Here is a 20,494-nt window from a genome sequence, read left to right on the forward strand (position 1 = left end):
GCTTAGATACCAGGCACTACTCCTTGAGGGACCGGTGCTTCAAATTCACATGTGTGCAGCCCTCAACCCTGCTATTTTTCTCCCAGAGGATGGGGAACCAATCGAGCATGACTGCCAACAAATTGTTGCCAAGACCTATGCTGCCTGAGAGAATCTCTTAGAAGTCCCCTTAGCTAATCCTGACCTTAACCTATGTACCAATGGAAGTTCATTTGTGGAGAATGGGATATGAAGGGCAGGTTATGCCATAGTTAGTGATGTAACAGTACTTGAAAGTAAGCCTCTTCCCCAGGGACCAGTGCCCAGTTAGCAGAACTAGTGGTGCTTACCTGAGCCTTAGAACTGGGAAGGGAAAAAAGAATAAATGTGTATACAGATAGCAAGTATGCTAATATAATCCTACACGTCCATGCATGTGGAATGGGAGTTCCTAACCTCTGGGGGAACCCCTATTAAATACCACAAAGAAATCATGGAGTTATTGGCATGCAATGCAAAAACCCAAAGAGGTGGCAGTCTTACACTGCCGGAGCCATCAAAAAGGTAAAGGAGAAAGGCAGAAGAAAACTGTTGGGCAGACACTGAGACCACAATTGCTGCCAGGCAGAACCTCCCATTAGAAATGCCTATGAAAGGACCCTTGGTATGGAACAACCCTCTCCAAGAGATGAAGTCCCCGTATTCCCTGACTAAAACAGAATGGGGACTTTCGCAGGAGCATAGTTTTCTCCCCTCGGGGTGGTGAACGACAGAAGAGGAAAAGGTACTCATACCCAAAGCCAGCCAGTGGAAAATACTTAAGACCCTCCACCAAACTTTTCATATGGGTATTGAGAACACTCATCAAATGGCCAAATCCCTATTTACAGGACCAAATCTCCTACAGACCATCTGACAAGTAGTCAAAGCCTGTGATGTGTGCCAAGAGAATAATTGCTTGGTTCATCATAAAGCCCCTCTAAGGGAACAAAAAATAAGGCACTATCCTAGAGATGACTGGCAGTTAGACTTCACCCATATGCCTAAGTCAAGGGGATTTCAATACTTGTTGGTCTGTGTTGATACCTTCACAAATTGGATAGAAGCCTGCAAACAGAGAAGGCTCAGGAAGTGGTTAAAGTCCTAATTCATGAAATAATTCCTAGATTTAGGCTTCCTCAAAGCTTACAAAGCGACAATGGTCTGGCTTTTAAAGCCACGGTAACTCAGGGAATTTCCAGGGTGCTAGGGATACAATATAACCTTCACTGTGCCTGGAGGCCACAATCCTCAGGGAAGGTCGAAAAGACAAGAAACTCATCTCCCATGTCCTACTCTCTTGCCCATGGCCTCGTTGAGAATCCGAAATTCTCCTCACAAAATGGGGCTCAGTCCAAATGAAATGCTGTATGGATTATCTTTTCTCACAAATACTTCCTACTTGATCAGGAAAAGGCCAACTTGGTCAAGGATATAACTTCTTTGGCAAGATATTAACAAAACCTTAAAAACCTACCTGAAGAATGTCAGGGACAAGGGGACAGAGTTGTTCCAACAAGGAGATCTAGTGTTGGTCAAGTCCGTTCCCTCTACTTCCCCATCTATGGATTACTTGTGGGAAGGACCATACTCAGTAATCCTCTCTACTCCCACTGCAGTTAAGGTGGCAAGAGTGGAATCTTGGATTCACCATACCAGAGTTAAACTTTGGACACCCCGTGAGGAACCTGTGAGACTGTCAGCTCAGGAGTCCCAAGATCAGCCATACCAGCTTTGAATTATTGGAGGACTTGCATCTCCTATTTCAGAAGGAAATATCCCAGACTAAAAAGGCTGATCCTGAGGAAAAACCCCTTCCTACTTAAAAAAGATAAGTGAAAACCTATTTAATCTTTAACACCTCTCCTTGCCCCTTTAATGGAATCCTTTTACTGTTTCATCACATTATTAAGCAGTATACTAACCATACTCTTTGCAGTGGGAATATATAACGTAGCTCCTGCCAGGATGAAAATCCTAATCACATCAACCTTTTTTACTGTCTTAACTTTCCAAGCCCCTTTATGCAACCAACACAACCCGTTATCAGGCCTGCCCCTGGGGCACCTACTATTCCATCAGTGTAATTACACCCTACAACTTCAAGCCCCAACTGATCATAGTAACTTCTGAGTCACCTAAACAGGTCCATTCAAACCACTTGTCTGCTTCTCAGGGCCCCCCAAAATCATCACCTTCTCCCTGCTTAACAGTCTGGGTTTTGTAATGGCAAATATACTCCCTGCATGACCATTCAACTCTGGACCCCCTGCAGCAGTGTCCCCAACACTAATGAATGCCTTCTTATCCCCTCTTTCAGTTACTCTCTTGAATGGTTCCTAGTAGATACAAAATAGTTTTTTCTCCAATGGGAAAATAGAACACAGGGAGCCACTCAGTTTGCTCCCAACACCCCTTTCCAATCACTCACTAAAGCTACCTTGGCAAGTACTCTAGGAGTATGGGAAAATGAAAACAACAAACTCACACAACTTTTTAACATACACAACCAGTTCTGTCTACCCAGCCAAGGCATATTCTCCTTATGTAGAACTCCGGTCTGTATCTTCCTCCCCACCAACTGGACAGGCACCTGAACCTTAGTCTTCCTAAGTCCCAACATTGACATTGCCCCAGGAAATCAGACCTTATCAGTGCTGCTCAAAGCTCAAGTCTATCAGCAAAGGGCCATACAACTAATACCCCTTCTTATAGGGTTATGAATGACCACTGCTACAGGAGCCAGAATAGCCAGTTTATCTACTTCATTATCCTACTACCCACACACTCTCAAAGGATTTCTCGGACAGTTTGTGGGAAATGACAGGGTCTGTCCTTACTCTGCAATCCCAGGTGGACTCTTTGCCAGCGGTGACTCTCCAAGACTGCTGGGGCCTGGACTTCCTCACTGCTGAGAGGGGAGTACTCTGCACCTTCTTAGGGAAAGAGTGTTGTTTTTACACCAATCAGTCAGGGATAGTATGAGACACCACCCGGTGTTTACAGGAAAAGGCTTCTGAAATCAGACAATGCCTTTCAAACTCTTATAGCAACCTCTGGAGTTGGGCGACATGGCTTCTCCCCTTTCTAGCTCCCGTGACAGCCATCTTGCTATTACTCACCTTTAGGCCCTGTATTTTTAACCTCCTTGTCAAATTTGTTTCCTCCAGGTCAAGGCCATCAAGCTACAGATGGTCTTACAAGTGGATCCCCAAATGAGCTCAACTCACAACTTCCACTGAGGATACTTGGACCAACCCACTGGCCCTTTGGCCTAGAGAGTTCTCCTTTGGAGGACACTACAACTGCAGGGCCCCTTCTTAACCTCTATCCAGCAGGAAGTAGCTAGAATAGTCATCACCCAGTTCCCAACAGTAGTTGGCATCCTGTTTAGAGGGGAGATTGAGAGGTGAGGCCAGCTGGACTTCCTGGGTCAAGTGGCGACTTGGTTAACTTTCCTGTCTTACAAAAGGATTGTAAAATGCACCAATGAGCGCACTGTGAAACGCACCAATCAGCAGGATTCTAAAAGTAGCCAATCACGGGGAAGAATGAAAAAAGTGCACTCTAATAAGACAGAAATGGAACATGGGAGGGGACAATAAGGGAATAAAAGTTGGCCACCCCAGCCAGCAGTGGCAACCCACTCGGGTTCCCTTCCACCCTGTGGAAGCTTTGTCCTTTCACTCTTCACAATAAACCTTACTACCATGCCATCTTTAAGAGCTGTAACACTCATCGTGAAGGTCCGCAGCTCCATTCTTGAAGTCAGCAAGAATACGACCCTATCAGCAGGAACCAACTCTAGACACAGGATTACAGGCACCCTCTACCACACCTGGCTAATTCTTTTTTTTTTTTTTTTTTTTTTTAATATTTTCAGTAGAGATGGTGTTTCACCATGTTAGCAAGGCTGGTCACAAACTCATGACCTCAAGTGATCCACCCACCTTGGCCTCCCAAAGTGCATATATTCTTGTATTATAGCTCTTACAAACTTTTTTCCTTTATCAGTTCCCAAAATCTTTCTTTACTGCCTTTACCCCCAGTCCTATCATCACACACAGACACACACACACACACACACACACACACACACACACACACTTTTTGGTGAGCCCATATATATTTTACTAGGTAGTAATTAGAGCCAGAATAATATACAGACTCTTTCTTAAGATGTTTGCTATAAGATTCTTCCATCATTTTTTAAAATAAAAACTGAAGTCAGCCTCACTCATAAAAATACTAATTAAATTCAGTACACCAAGTACACTAAGTTAACTCCATCTGTTAAGCTTAGCTTAATTATCACTAGTACCAAACGAGGGAAATAACTATGGGTAAATTCTCACTCCAGGATATAAGTTGGCAAATTCCAGGCTTTATCTTGTGCTAACCAAGAGTGCTGACTTCGTTCCACATGTTGCCAAACATATCCAAAGTTAAAATTGAGGAGTCCAAGGCAAGTTCCATCATAAACTCTTGACAGTCAATATTGGAATCCTGTCATCTCTTATAATATAAGAAAGAATATTTTAAGGTTAGAGAGAGGTAAGCAATATTTCCCTGGTTTCTACTAAAGTAATGTCTGTGCCAAACTCAAGGTCTTCTCTTTCCATTTCCAAAAATGCAATAGAAAATATGCAGCTAAAATCAACAGTTGGACTTACATGTATTCTTTAGGCTAAAGTAGCAATACATTTTCCAGAATATATAGAAGCTACGGAAACATATAAGAAAGTCAATTTATTCAGAGATTATTATACAGATTTACTTCCTAAGTACAAATTCAAATTAAAGAAGCAAATTAAAAAGTTGGGATACCTTAAGATAAGCTTTAATATATAGCAATATATTAATATGCATTTATAAAATAATCATCAAATATCATGTTCCATCTTCACTCATAGCCTAAACTCCTTCTATTTATAATTCAATTCAAGAAACATTTGTTGAACTCCTAAGTCAGGCAAAAACAATATTGTCTTCACTGTCTCAGCTCCCAGGTATGAATCATTTCCATTTTCCGCTTTAACCACTCTACTTTTTCCACCCACAGAACATTGCTGAACTAGTCACACACCTGGATAATTACAAATCTACATTATCTAATTTTAATGGATCTTTGATTTTGTTTAGCGTTCCTAAATTAGCTGTTTGTGAAGTTCCTACACCCTCATCTTGATGACTCTCATCTAGCTCCTTTTTCAACCCCATTTTCACATTCTGCAGACAACTTGTCTTGGTTCAAACGCTCTCTACCTACAATTATTACTAATCATTGAGAAATAATGAGAAAATTTCATTCTAGTCATTCAGGTATACCGTCACTCAAGCAAGACTTAACGGAAAATGTGGCCTGTGAATTTTCAGAATTTCTTTTTCCTTTCATTGTAACCTTCTCAAGCAGATTTTAGTCCCATAGTGCTAAGTAATGAATGGGGCATCTAATTGTGAAAATAGAAACTCCAATGTAAGGACATAGGGAGGTACATTTCCTGCTACCAATAGTAACACAACCTGAAAAATGCCCCAAACTTTCAACTATATCCTTTTGAATTGAATTGAATGGAACATACCCCTTTTAAATCAAAGTTGGGCTTTTCTCCCTACGTTGCATATGGTCATGCCAGCTGGGACCCATTGGTCCCTTAGGGTCTTCATACGGTCCCATGGAAATCCATGAAAGTGTAAAGCTCTCCCTAAGATTTCAGCAGTTCCCCAGAAGATTCTGTTCGGATGTCACCTCTCCTTCTATGATTCTTCTTTAAATGCTCTCTTTATTCTATGGCTTATTTTCAGAAATGAATCCAATTTTTCCTAACATTTTCTCAACAAAACTGAACTAAATGAAAGCAACCATGCAGAGCACTTGAAATTAGAACTTACCAAATACTGAGGATATCCTAAAGAGATGTTGCATTGAGGCAGGAGAACAGGGTCTGGAGGCAGGGAATCTACGGCCTATTTGTGCTGACTTCTTAAAAGAGAAAACACCAAAGGCTGGGGGTAGGGAATCTGAATGCAATTTGTGCTGATTTCCCAAAGCTGGGTCAAAAGGAAAACACCTGGGTCTAGGGGCAGGGCCCATAAGACCAATTAACACCAATTTCCAAAAGCTAAACCAAAGGGAAAAACCGTATCTCGCCGAGTAGTAAGGATCAAAGGCTACTTTCCCTACAACCCTCCCTTCCACCACGTCTCAGATAGAAAGGGAAGGTGCCCTGGAATGGCTGTGGGCCAAGCGGGGACCATCCCTTCATCTGCATAGGACTCCAATTCACCTCAGCCTTTAATTAGCCACAGACCAAGACCTTCATTGAGACAAGGGTAACTGATAGGGACTTCAAAAGGAGTACTTAAAACTTAGAAAACTTTGTAACTGGGCCTTTAAGCCGCTTGCTCGGGCCCACTCCCACCCTGTGGAGTGTTTTCTTTCCTTAATTAAATCCCTGCTTTGTTCCTGTGTTTTGTTCCTTTGTTACCTTATTTGTGTGTTTTGTCCAATTCTTTGTTAAAAACGCCAAGGACCTGGACAACTCACTCTCAAGGCCCTCCTTCTGGTAACAGTATCACATATGACAATCTACTTGAAATACATTAATAGTTATTTCTTTTCTTAAATGTCCTCACCTCCATCCCCAGCACTGTAGTTTCTCCTTATTTAGTGCACACCTTCCTTCAATCATTTCCTGGCTCCTCTTGCTTCTTTCCTGTCCCCTTTGTCTCTGAATTTCTTCATTCCTGGTTGCTCCATAACTCTAAATTAGAACATCTTTACCAGGCAGAGCAATTCACCCCTTCTCAGCACCTATACCCAGATGCTTCAAACCAAAGCAATCAGGAAGGAAGCATAAAACAAAAGGACCTTCCTTTTAGCATAATCTGCCATTACTCAGTGGCAGTTATCATCATAAGTGGATTTTTTTTTAACGCAGACTTGAAACTTTCTTGTAACTTTCTACTTTACTGCAAGCAAATCTTATGCGTGTAGCCAATTTGTACAAATTGTCATCACTTGGCTACAATAACTCCCCAAGCCATCCAGGCTTTCCTTTTATGTCATGGTAGAGGGGTTGATTTGGGGTACAAAGGACAAGACCAAAGCATGGCAGAGACAATGTTAGATTTCTATTAATATAAACTTTCTTCTTCCTTCATAAAACTTCCAAAAGTTCTAACTATTGCTCCTATGACCTGGCATGTCCACTTCTCCCTTGCCTTGCCTTTTTTATTTCTCTTTCTTCTCTTTCTCTTACTTTCTTCCATTCTGTCTCCTTTCCCACCTCAAGCCATCACTCCCATCTTGACACCCATGGGGGAGATCATTTAAGGTTTTGAAAAAAATTTTCTCAACAAGTTTCTGGTGACAACTACCAACTTGGGCAATTAGAGTATCAGCTAAGATGGCTTCGACAGCATTTAGATAATCAATAATGTGAAGAATTATCAGATGTGGTTCTCTTTGCCTCAGATAATCTTTCTCTTCTTCTGGACAACTCTTATCCTTCAACTTAAACATTTCTTCCTCAAGAAAGCCTCCTCTGCTTCTCTGATCTTCCAGTACACCATCTGTCCTCAATGTAAGCACTCTCAATGCAACCTCCCCTGCCCTGAAGCCTTCCTCTGACACCCCTGCACTGCACTTACCACCTTTTACTCAGACCCTGTCAGCACCACGAAGCTCTGAGCACAGAAGTCCTCTCTGACTTGCACTTAGCACACAGTTGGTGCTCAGTATATATTGTCTAACTGAATAAACAAATGACAAGTTATTTGACATAGTTTGGCTGAATCCTCACCCAAATCTCATCTTGAATTGTAGCTCCCATAATTCCCATGTGTTGTAGGAGCAACCTGGTGGGAGATAATTGAATCACGGGGGTAGTTTCCCCCATACTGTTCTTGTGGTAGTGAATAAGTGTCAGGAGATCTGATGGTTTTATAAGACATTTCCCCTTTTACTTTGCTCTCATTCTCTCTTGCCTCCTGCCATGTAAGACATCCCTTGATCTGCCATGATCATGAGGCCTCCTCAGCCATGTGGAACTGTGAGTCAATGGAAACTCTTTGCTTTAAAAATTACCTAGTCTCAGTTGTGTCTTTATTAGCAATGTGAGAACAGGCTAATACAGTATTATTGTGAGGTTTATTTTCAGATAGTATAAGTTTTATTTTTATTTTTATAATAAATTGGTACACTAGAATAACTATAGGACTGACTTAAAAAAAAAACAAGAGTACCTCATTCAACAGATTTTGGAACTCAGAGAAAATATGGGTTTTATAGTCGTAACAAGAATAATTTCATTTATTCTAATGTTAAATACGTACTTTCAAATAGCCTATGGTTCAAACATTTATTATTTAATCTGAGGCCAGATCCACACTAGCATGAAATAAGTACACTTAGACGTAGCTGTATCATATGGGTAATTTCAGCTATGCTAGAGAAAGAAATTAAGTCCAAAAACTCAAAAACTCAAAAGGAATTCACAAGTTCAAAATGCAATTTTGCAGAGACCTTTTTTTTTTAAGTCTATCAGAATCCATTTGCTCTAGGTTTTCAGTTCTTCATCTCCAAATATTCATCTTTACTTTTGAACATTTTCTGCTCTCACACATTTAGAGAGAATTTATAATCCATCTAGACTATGCATACACTATACCAATGATTGTCTTAAAATGTGTTTGGGAAAAAAAATGAGTATTACAGAGAAGCCCTTCATCATTTTAACCCAGATTAAAGCTACATGTTTACTGCTTTTAGATTTAGAAGTAAAATTCTCAGTAAAATTCTTTAATTCAAGCAGCTGGTATATCCTAGCCTCTTTAGAATCTAAAATTCAAACTTATGTATCAATTCTTTGCATAAAACATACTTTGACAGCTTTTGGTGTGACTGGCAATTTGGCTGACTGAGTATACCAACCATGAGAAACATTCTGAGTCCATGAGAAACATTCCCAACAGACCTCCTTGGGCCAGGCTGCCTTTGGCATATTAGAGAGTAGCCAGTGGAGTCCTGGGGCTAGTGCCAACCAAAATTATTGTGCTCTCCCCTGTTCAAATTATTAAGTTGTGTGTTGGTGGTATAGTGGTGACCATAGCTGCCTTCCAAATTACTGTAAGTTACATAACACAAACTAAGAGAAAATGATTTTACAAAATACTACCATTACCTGGATAAGTTATAAGCCTGGCAACTCCTAAACTTAGCAAGCTACCTCTTTCTCTCTTTTTCTTATCTGATTTAGTACCTAATTAAAATGGAACTTTTTAAGATAATAGATACTGGTTGGACTTCATTAAAAGATCCTAAATTAAAATATACCCAAAAAATTCCAAACAGGCATGCTGTGCACATTAAGTGCAACATGCGATTGGTTGCTAAATTTAATAAATCAAGTATATTATGACCAAAGACCATACACAGCGTTGTAGTTTATCTAATTGAAATAAGCCCCTAGATGAATGAATTCATACTTTAAAATGTGGGCTAAATTCTCCCAGTAGAAACTTTTCCCAATGGAAAGTTAGGTTTAGGGATTCTTTTTTTCACTTTCTCAAAGAAGAAGAAACACATGAAATAGTAAGCTTGCTGTTCAAATTGTGGTCCATGAACTAGCAGCATTAGCATCAACTGGTAGCTTGTTAGAAATACAGAATCTCAGGCCACACTCAAGACCCTCTGAATTGGAATCTGCATTTTAATAACCTCCCCAAGAGATCTGTGCACATATTAAAGTTTGAAAAACACTNTACTTTAAAATGTGGGCTAAATTCTCCCAGTAGAAACTTTTCCCAATGGAAAGTTAGGTTTAGGGATTCTTTTTTTCACTTTCTCAAAGAAGAAGAAACACATGAAATAGTAAGCTTGCTGTTCAAATTGTGGTCCATGAACTAGCAGCATTAGCATCAACTGGTAGCTTGTTAGAAATACAGAATCTCAGGCCACACTCAAGACCCTCTGAATTGGAATCTGCATTTTAATAACCTCCCCAAGAGATCTGTGCACATATTAAAGTTTGAAAAACACTAATCTGAAGTTTATTGAAAGTCACTTTGACAGCAAAGTCAACTTTCTGTCATTGACTGCCTAGTAATTCTACCTCTGTAAACAGTTAATAATTACCTTTTAATAATAAATTCCCATTGTTAAATTAAACAAGCAGAAGGCCACTAGCCTGAGGCTGTCTCAGTACTTTGAGTTCCTAATCAACAAACCACAACTTAACTTAGTATGTAAACAAACAGAAACCCAACTCAGGAGTATATGTTTTGTAACAAATAGCTGGATTTTAGCCAATCACAAACAGCTAAGCTTCAGCCAATCACAGGTAGTCAACTGATTGAATCCTGCTCAAATAGAGCAGATGTTTTATCACACCATTTGCAAATAAGGCAGATATCTTACTGGTCAGTCAGGTAATTTCTATACTTTGCTCCCTTGTTTGGCCTATATGAACTCACTGCTCACATGGCTAGTTGGAATTCTCCAAACCTCTTCTAGTTTTGAGTACTGCCTGATTAATGAATCATTCTTTGCTCAAATAAACTGTTACATATTTAATTTGTCTAAAGATTTCCTTTTAGCACCATAAGGAGTGTGTATGCCACTATCATCCACAATATATATTTCTGGATCCCAATGTGAATGAATCCTGTGTGTATTTCTTTGTTTACATCGTTTTGTCTTCTACAGTTAGAGTTAACTGCTGAGGGCCTGAGAGGATTGTTTATTTTTGTCTTGTTGATTCATGACATTTCATTTTATAGGGGCATAATTAAAGTTCCAATTGCCTTTCTCTTTTAAAAAAAAAAAAATGATATTTTCAGAAACAGAAAATCAAATACCACATTTCCTGCAAGTGGAAGCTAAATAATGCGTTCACATGAACATAGAGTGAAATAATAGTCACTGGAGACTCAGAACGTTGGGGCTAGGAAAAAGAAACTACTTAATAGGTACAATGTACACTAATTGGGTTATGACTGCACAAAATTGCACTTTTACTCCCTAAATCTTTTTTTTTTTTTTTAAAGAAAGAAAACATGTCTAATAGTTCGTTTTCACACTGCTGATAAAGATATACCCAAGACTGGGTAATTTATAAATAAGAAGAGATTTGATGGACTCACAATTCCATGTGACTGGGAAGGCCTCACAATCATGGCAGAAGGCAAAAGGCTTGTCTTATGTGGCAGCACACGAGAGATTTAGAGCCAAGCAAAAGGGGAAACCCCTTATAAAACCATCAGATCTCATGAGACTTATTCATTACCATGAGAACAGTATGGGGGAAACGGCTCCCATGATTCAATAATCTCCCACCAGGTCCTCCCCACAACACATGGGAATTGTGGGAGCTACAATTCAAGATGAGATTTGGGTGGGGACAGAACCAAATCATATCAGCACGCTTATACTTACCTTTTGTAGCAGCATATGTAAACCTGTGTAATATGAACCAGTGAGGAAAGAAACATGTTCTAATAACATATTCTAAAGGTTTACTTACACAAGTGTTTTTCTATCAGACACTTCTATTCACTAAAAGAAGAGTGTATGATGCCTCTTTAAGAAAGCATGTTTACAAATAATTTTTTTTTAAGTCATGACAGAATCCATGCTGAATATGCTACAACCGTCATATATCCTGAGAGGTGGGTAATTAGGATTGCATGTTTTAAAGAGACAGGATCCTCTGCAACTTCTCATATTTAAAAGGCATTTTATTATGATTCCCCTTTATATGAATATAGTTTAAATAAATATTTTAATAGCTAAATAGATTAGTGGTATTGAAAATTTACTTAAATGCTAAGATGTACAAAGAAAAGTTTATTTTCTATAAAGAATCTAAACCTTTCTCATGAGCTGACAAATCCTCTTCCTCCATTACCATTTTATGGTATCTCAGTCTCATTAATTTGAAAAAGTATAATTAGAAGAACTTTGTTTCTGTCAGGTAAATAAGGTTATTTTAACAATTTTCTGTCAATTTCATATTTTTTTCTGGACTTGATTTGGGTGTGTGTTGGGGGTGGGTTGGATTGTTTACACGATTGTGGTTGGGGAGAGGAAGCTATCAGCTGATCATCATCATGTTCCTGTTGCAGAGTGGCCAGCAGGTTGGCTCTGGATTGGTATTCACTTAGGAATGACTGGCTTTTTCTGCTTCTGCATCCACTCTTAACTATCTTCCCCTCGTGTCATCAGATTCCTGACTCAGCAGCTTGGTTTTCCCCTCCCCAGAGTCCTACCACCCATCAATCCTACTGGCAAGTCATTCTACTCTTACCAGTGTTCATGGGAAATTCTGGACCCCCTCCCTGCATGCTAGACACAGACCATGGGGATCTAATGGCACTAACTTGAGGTAGATCACAAGACATCTGTCTCCACCAGTTCTGTACTATTCTCTCTTCCTGTTGAATGTTCTGTTGAGCCCAATTTAGGTCTTCCTGTACAGCAGTAATTTTCAAAAATCAACTACAAGTTATGTTTTAATTACTAAGGTCCTAGCCTGAAGCCAGGGACTCCAATTTACATAATGTCAGTGGACATATCTGGCATTAGTATTTTTCAAAACTCTTAAGGTGATACTAATGTATAGTTCAAGCTGATTATCATTGTCCTAGAAGATACAGCTTCCTCAATAACTATCTAGATAGTCTTTCTTTTTTTCTTTTTTGAAACAGAGTCTCGCTCTGTCACCAGGTTGAAGTACGGTGGCACGATCTTGGCTCACTGCAACCTCCACCTCCCAGGTTCAAGAGATCCTCCTGCATCAACTTCCTGAGTAGCTGGGACTACAGGTGCGTGCCACCATGCCCAGCTAATTTTTATATTTTTTTAGTAGAGACGGGGTTTCACCCTGTTGGTCACGCTGGTTGTGGTCTCTTGACCTCGTGATCTGCCTGACTTGGCCTCCCAAAGTGCTAGGATTACAGGCATGAGCCACCACCTCTGGCCCAACTATCTAGATATTCTACACTCCTGACTGTAAAGATTCATACCAAGGACGGGAGTGGATAAAGATAAGCAATTCTTTAGTTTATCTCACTTTATCTCTATAGCTCTCTTCTTTCCCATATGCCTCTGTTCCAGTAGGTAGCTAGTAAGGCATGAACAGGGCAGGAGACCCTCCCCAACCCAAGAATGTCAGGTAACTATCAGGTGATAGGCAGTTGTTAACTATCTCTCTAAAATTGTTATTGGGGCTGGGCATGGTAGCTCACACCTGTAATTCCAGCATTTTCGGAGGCCAAGACAGGTGGACCACTTAAGGTCAGGAGTTCAAGACCAGTCTTGCCAACATGGTGAAACCCTGTCTCTACTAAAAATACAAAAACAATCATCTGGGCATGGTGGTGCGTGCCTGTAGTCCCAGCTACTTGAGAGGCTGGGGCATGAGAATCGCTACAACCCAGGAGGTGGAGGGTGCAGTGAGCCAAGATTGTGCTACTGTACTCCAGCCTGGGTGACAGAGTGAGACCTTGTCTCTAAACAAATAAATAAATAAATAAAGTTAGCTGGGCATGGTGGTGGGTGCCTGTAATCCCAGCTACTCAGGAGGATGAGGCAGGAGAATGGCTTGAACCCAGGAAGCAGAGGTTGCAGTGAGCCAAGTTTGCACCACGGCACTCCAGCTTGGGTGACAGAGTGAGACTCCATTTAAAAAAAAAAATAACATAATAATGGTCGCAGCCCAGCACCAGAGAAAGGCAGGCTCCCAAATGACAGAAAACACCTGAAACTAGTAATCAGCAGTTTTCTAATAAGATTCCAGTAATTGGGTGAAGTGGACTTACACATACACATTATGAGGTAAAATGGCAGAGTTTAACAGGACCTTCTAGGGACATTCAACTGGTAAGGGAAACCTCAAGTGAGCATGCATACAACTCTAGTAAACACACTGTTCATGCTCACCTCTCAAGTGTCAGCAGGCCACTGTGGATGCAGACACCCCACCCCAAGGGAGGAACCAGGGGAGAAGGAATACAAGACCCCAGAAGTATGCCAGCGTATTAAACCTCAAGTCAAAGGTCAAACAGCACACTTGATCTCTCCTGTTGCCCACTTGGACCTCTTCTAGGTGTACTTTATGTCTTTTCATTCCTGCTCTGAAACTTTTTAATAAACTTTCACTCCCGCTCTAAAACTTGCCTCAGTCTCTCCTTCTGCCTTATGCCCCTTAGTTAAATTCTCTCTCCTAAGGAGACAAGCATTGAGGTTGCTGCAGACCCGGACAAATTTGCCACCAGTAACACCTCCATTTTATATCTTCCTCTTACTTAAAGTAATATTTTTCCTGCTCTATTCTCTGAGACCATGATGGCACATGGGATACAAGGAAGGAAACAGTCATAAGGGAATATATATCAAAAGTTAATACAAAAATATTATCTTCATAACATATATTTATCTCCCTACAGTATCTGTAACATCAACTAGAAAATGGAACCTTAGATTAATAGAGCTAAAAGGAGAACTGACTGTCATCTACCTGAGCATTTTATTTTAGATATAAGGTAACTAATGTCCAGATAGACTGACTTCTCCAAAGTCATACAGTTACTGAGTGGCAAAATAGACACTATATGTCAAGGCAATGCACATTCACTCTAATGTACTCTTAATTATTAGCTGGATTCTAGTACTCATCTGAATTTCCAAAGAGTTCTTATACATCTTGTCTGGAAAGTTAATTGTATATGAATATATCATTATGAAACCACCACTGCAAAATTTATAACAATGAGAAAATTATGGCAACGAAGAAGGTTTGATATGGCCAACCCTCATCTTGCCTTTGACTTTCAAGCTGCCCTTAATTGTCCCTGGGCATGGGACAAGCTAACTTTGGGAGATATTTAGCTTATAGTTTAAATGATAATAGCCCTCCCCCAAAACTCAACTGCATTTGTAAAGCTAATGGAAGACCACAAGCCTAGGAGGATAGAGGAGCCTGAATTCAGCTAAGGTGTAGACATAAACAATTGCCAGCCATTATGCTGGAGATCACAAGACATGCAACTTCTCCAATTATACCTGAAGGTTAACATCATTATTGTAGAATCTAAAATTGGCTTTTTGATATGTCTTTTCAGGCTTTTTGCATGTCTAATGACACTATGGCTCTACCAGGACCCAACAACTGCTCCTATGGCCCCACCCAGAAGCCATTCAGCACGCAGGAGGACCATTTCCCACATTCCTATGGTTGCACCCACAATTAATAAGTAGCAAGCACTAATTTCCTAACCACCCATAACCCTTCCCCCAAACTACCTTTGAGAAACCCTAGCCCCCAAATTCTCTGAGAAACTGATTTGAGTAATAATAAAACTCTAGTTCCCTGTTCAGGTGGCTCTGCATGAAGTAAACTCTCTACTGCAATTTCCCTGCCTTGATAAATCAGCTCTATCTGGGCAACAGGCAAGTAGAACCCATTGGACGGCTATAATTATAATCTTTTTTCTATACTAGACATGTGCCATTTTGAGTTAAGCATCTTTCTTCTTTACTATTCCATTTGATACATTTGCTCAAGCATTCAATTCATATGAATCAACTATTCTGCTCTTTTTTCTGAGAGTGCACTTTAGATAAAATAATATTGATTTTGTGAAGTATATAGCTTAAGGAAAGTGTAGATTAGTTAGATATCATCCAAGGTTTTTTCATTTTTATTCATTTGAACTCTTTACAAGAAGAAACTTCTTCACTTAATATTATATATCTGACTTTTAGTTTAACATTTTCTTCAAAATTAGCTTTCATTTTGATTAATTGAGTAATCTGAATACAGTCATATGTTGATTAATGATAGAGATACTTTCTGAGAAATGCATCATTTGGAAATTCTGTCATTGGGTAAACATCATAGAGTGTGCATAACCAAACATAAATGGTATATCCTGCTACACACCAAAGCTAATATGGTATAGCCCATGACTTCCAGGCTACAAACCTGTACAACATGTTACTGTACCAAATATTATAAGCAAATTGTAATACAATGGTAAGTATTTATGTATGTAAGCATATCCAAACACAAAAAAGGTAGAGTTAAATTAAAATACAGGATTAAAGATGTAAAATGGTATACCTGTAGAGGGCACTTCCCTTGAATGGAGCCTCCAGGACTGGAAGTTGCTTTGGGTGAGTCAGTGAGTGAGTAGGACATTATTGTACATACATATAGACTTTATACACACTGTGTACTTAGGCTATACTGAATTTACTTGTAAAATATTTTTCTTTCTTCAATAATAAATTACCCTTTGATTATGGTAACATTTTGACTTTATAAGATTTTCATTGTTTTAATGTTTTTACTCTTGCAACAACAGTTAGCTTAAAACACAAACACATTGTACAGCTGTACAAAAATACACTCTTTGTTTCTATCTTTATCCTATAGCATTTTCTATTTTACAATTTTTTATTTTATTTTACTTTTTAAACTTTTTTTTTGGTTACAAATACACAATTACAAACATTAGCCTAGGCCTATATAGGGTCAGGATCATCGATATCACTGTCTTCCACACCCATGTCTTGTCCCCCTGGAAGGTCTTCAGGGACAATAACACACACGGAGCTGTCATTTCCTATGATAACAATGCCTTCTTCTGGAATCCCTCCTGAAGGGACTGCCTGAGGTTGTTTTACAATTAACCTTTTTTTATATATAAATAGAATAAATACACTCTAAAATCACAATAAAAGTTATAGTAAATACATAATCAATAACATAGTCATTTATCATCATTATCAAGTATTATGTACTATACATAATTGTATATGCTATGTTTTATATAACTGGTAGCACAATAGATTTGTTTACATCAACATCATCATAAAAACATAAGTAATATGTTAAAGTATGACATTACAGGCAGCTATGAAGTCCCTGAGTGATAGGTAATTTTTCAGTCTCATTTTAATTTTATGGGACCACCATGGTATATGTGATCCATTGTTGACTGAAATGCATGCAGTGCATGACTGCATATTGGAAGAAATATTATAGCTAATAATTCAAATACATCATTGGTTTCCCCTTAGCTTCTGCCACACTATTTTTGTTCTACACCTTCTAGAAAAATGTACCCCTCATTCATAAACATTTTGCCTAATATCTATCAATCTAATACAAATACTATACATTGTTAAAGTTAATCAGAATTTTTAAAATTTTTTTCATATTTTAGTGCTGACTAACCCCTTCTGGAACTAAAATGGTCAAAATCTGGTAAAATTTTTATAAAAGTCAAATAAAAGTATAACAAGTGAGCAGCCTTCTTTGTAAATACTTCAATTTCCACCCCGTAAAATGTCACATTTTGCATAATATTGACATTTTAATAATATTATTCTTCCAGTCCGGGGCATGGAATATCTTCTTACTTTTTTGTGTCCTCTTTAATTTTTTCATCAGCATTAAAATTTACAGTTTTCCTTGTAGAGACCTTTAAGTTCTTTGGTTAAATTTTTTTGTAAGTATTTTACAATTTTTGTGTATATTGTAAATGGGATTGCATTCTTGATTTCTTTTCCAGATTGTTTGCTGTTGGCATATATAAATGCTACTGATTTTTTATGTTGCTGTTGTATCCTGCAATTTACTGAATTATTTTATCATTTCTAAAAGTTTTTGGTGGAATCTTTAAGGTTTTCTAAATACAAGCTCATGTCATTTATGAACAAGGATAATGTCACTTCTTTCTTTGCAACTACAGTAAACAATAATCTATTGTATATTTCAAAATAGCTAGTAGAGAATAATTCAAACGTTCCCAGCATAGATAAATGTTTAAGATAATAAATATTTCAACTACCATGATTTGATGATTATACATAATATAAACTTATCAAAATATCACATGTCCAAAAATACATACATCTATTATGTATCAATAAAAAGTCACATTTTGAATAAATATATTTTTAACAAAGGTTTCCATAATTCTTTGGATGCTTATTATTTGTTTCCTCAATTACAAACGTTTCCTTAAACTTTTGATATAGGAGCTAAAAATAAATTATTAAGGCAGATAGTGAGGGTGAAGGAGTCCTCGGCAAGGCTCGCCTTTTAACAAAAAGCAGTCCCCAAATAATTTCTTTTCTAACAAAGAGCAGCCTGAAAAATCCAGCTGCAAAAATAGATAAGCAAGCTAAAAGCTTGCAGGGTGAATGCCAACAGCTGTGCCAATAGAAAAGGGCTACCTGGAAACCAAGTATGTTCAACATGGAGGCTTCATCTTCCCTTTTCTTTGTCACCACATGTGCAGCAGAAAAGCAGGCAACATGGTGAGGTAGAGAACCCTTCTGCATAATAAAAGATTAGGGTGAGGTAGCCAGATTCTTCCTGGGCTATGCAAACAACACACCTAATCCTAACCAGTTCTTTGAGCTATGCAAATGGCATACCTGGTCTGACCAATTTTTTGTGGCCTATGTAAATCAACCACTACCTCCTCAAGCTCATCTATAAAACCTCCTGCACATTACTGGGGACCAGAAGACCCACTTGAGACCCCTTCTCTCTGCAGGAGAGAACTTTTCCCTTTCTTTTGTCTATTAAACCTCTGCTCTTAACCTCACTCTCTTGTGTCCACGTCCTAGTTTTCTGTGGCCGTGGAACAACAAACCTTGGGTATTATCCCAGACAATGAGACCACTTCATTTCTTTTTCACTCCTGACATAAACTGACCTAAACACACATTGATTAAAAATCTAGGTCTTTTCTTATTGCTTAAAGGGTAGATATTAAATTTATTGAAGTAAACAATGTAGCAATTTTTTAAATCACTGTGACTCTACGTATTAATGTATCTTACACCTAGGAAAGCAGTCATTGTTTACAGTGGCTATCTTCTTTGTGCAGGATGCTCCCCCTCCCCCATTTCTTTTGCTAACAGGTTCTATGCCACTGGGCAGCCAATCTCAATCCTTTTTCAGGATTATTCTGGCTGAAAAAAATTCCTTTTTCTCTCCAGTGTTAGAGGTGTTACAAGTTCAAAACTCCTGGTAACCATGTTCCCCGCCACACAGAGAAAGGTCACAATCACCAAGAGAGAATTGGGATAATCTACAAATATGAGCAGGGATGAGAAGTAGAGAGTCTGACAAGCACTCCAGATCTTGTAACCCTTTTCTCTAAGGCTGGCTTTTCCCATCCTTCAGTAGGTTAGGTGAATCAATAGGCAACTTTTTAAAATTTCTATTACAATTAAAAGTCTGGACTAATTCATGATCTAATCTAAAAACTGAAAGATGAATTCATGAAGATAAATTGTGCTTAAATAATTATTAGCAGGATTATTGCTTAAGGCTATCTCCCTTGAGAAGATCTGACTCATAAACTCTAGAGGAGCAAGGACCATATTCATCTTACTCTACACCAGCACAGTGCCTGCTATATAATAGCTACTTGCTAAATAATTGGATAAATTAATAAAAGAGTTGAATGTCAATATAGAAAAGGGTGGTTATACTGTCCAATTTAACACAAAATCGGAAGATTTCTTGACGCCAGAATGTTTCTCTTCTATGTATTTAAATCACAAACATCATGACTTTCTATCTTAAGCCAGGGTTCTCAGATTTTAAAAATATTTCTCATCATAGTACTGAGAATACAGTTTGGAGAGTATAAATTTGAGTAAATGTTCAAAGGCAAACAGATTGAGCTATAGTTTACATATTCTGGGTAAAAATCACTGCAATATTTATTTAGGAATTTTTCAAGTGTAGAAAGTTACAATTACATTTAAAAAATGTAAACTATTTACTAAATTCACTTTAACGGCACTATTCTCAGGAAACCATCTAGTTCTACAATACTTCCAAAACTGTCATTAAAAAGTAAATGAAAATATCAAAACAGTAAAGTTATAATTTTGTGAAAAGACAGTTCTAAAATAAGCATAGAATAGGTTGAAAGCAAAAGGACTCCCTAGCATTTTTTTAAATTAGTACATTTATAATTATGTATTCTAAATATAAGATATAGATGTAAATCTGAGATTATGCTCCATCTTTCTGTAATGAGTTAAGATGGCTCAAAATGGCAATTCACATTTTGTTGTTGTTATTGTTTAAAAAAGACGACCATTATGTTTATTGGGAACAGGTAAGTCAATTATTGTACAGTATCATCAAAAAGAATTATTGGCCCTGCGCTGTGGCTCATGCCTGTAATCCCAGCACTTTGAGAGGCCAAGGTGGGCGGATCACGAGGTCAAGAGATCCAGACGGTCCTGGCCAGCATGGTGAAATCTCGTCTCTACTAAAAATACAAAAATTAGCTGGGCGTGGTGGTGGGAGCCTGTAGTCCTGGGAGACTGAGGCTGGAGAATTACTTGAACCTGGGAGGCAGAAGTTGCAGTGAGCCGAGATCCGGCCACTGCACTCCTGCCTGGGCAACAGGGCAAGACTCCCTCTCAAAAAAA

General features: G+C 38.6%; 1 protein-coding gene across 1 annotated transcript in view; it reads right to left on the reverse strand.

The window, feature by feature from the left end:
• Nucleotides 1-20,494, reverse strand: part of CNBD1 (cyclic nucleotide binding domain containing 1) — a 379,193-nt gene that overhangs the window by 312,349 nt on the left and 46,350 nt on the right. The window lies entirely within an intron of this gene.

Source organism: Rhinopithecus bieti, unplaced genomic scaffold (genome assembly GCF_001698545.2).
Source record: "Rhinopithecus bieti isolate Rb0 unplaced genomic scaffold, ASM169854v2 scaffold_9656, whole genome shotgun sequence".
NCBI classification, from domain to species: domain Eukaryota; kingdom Metazoa; phylum Chordata; class Mammalia; order Primates; family Cercopithecidae; genus Rhinopithecus; species Rhinopithecus bieti.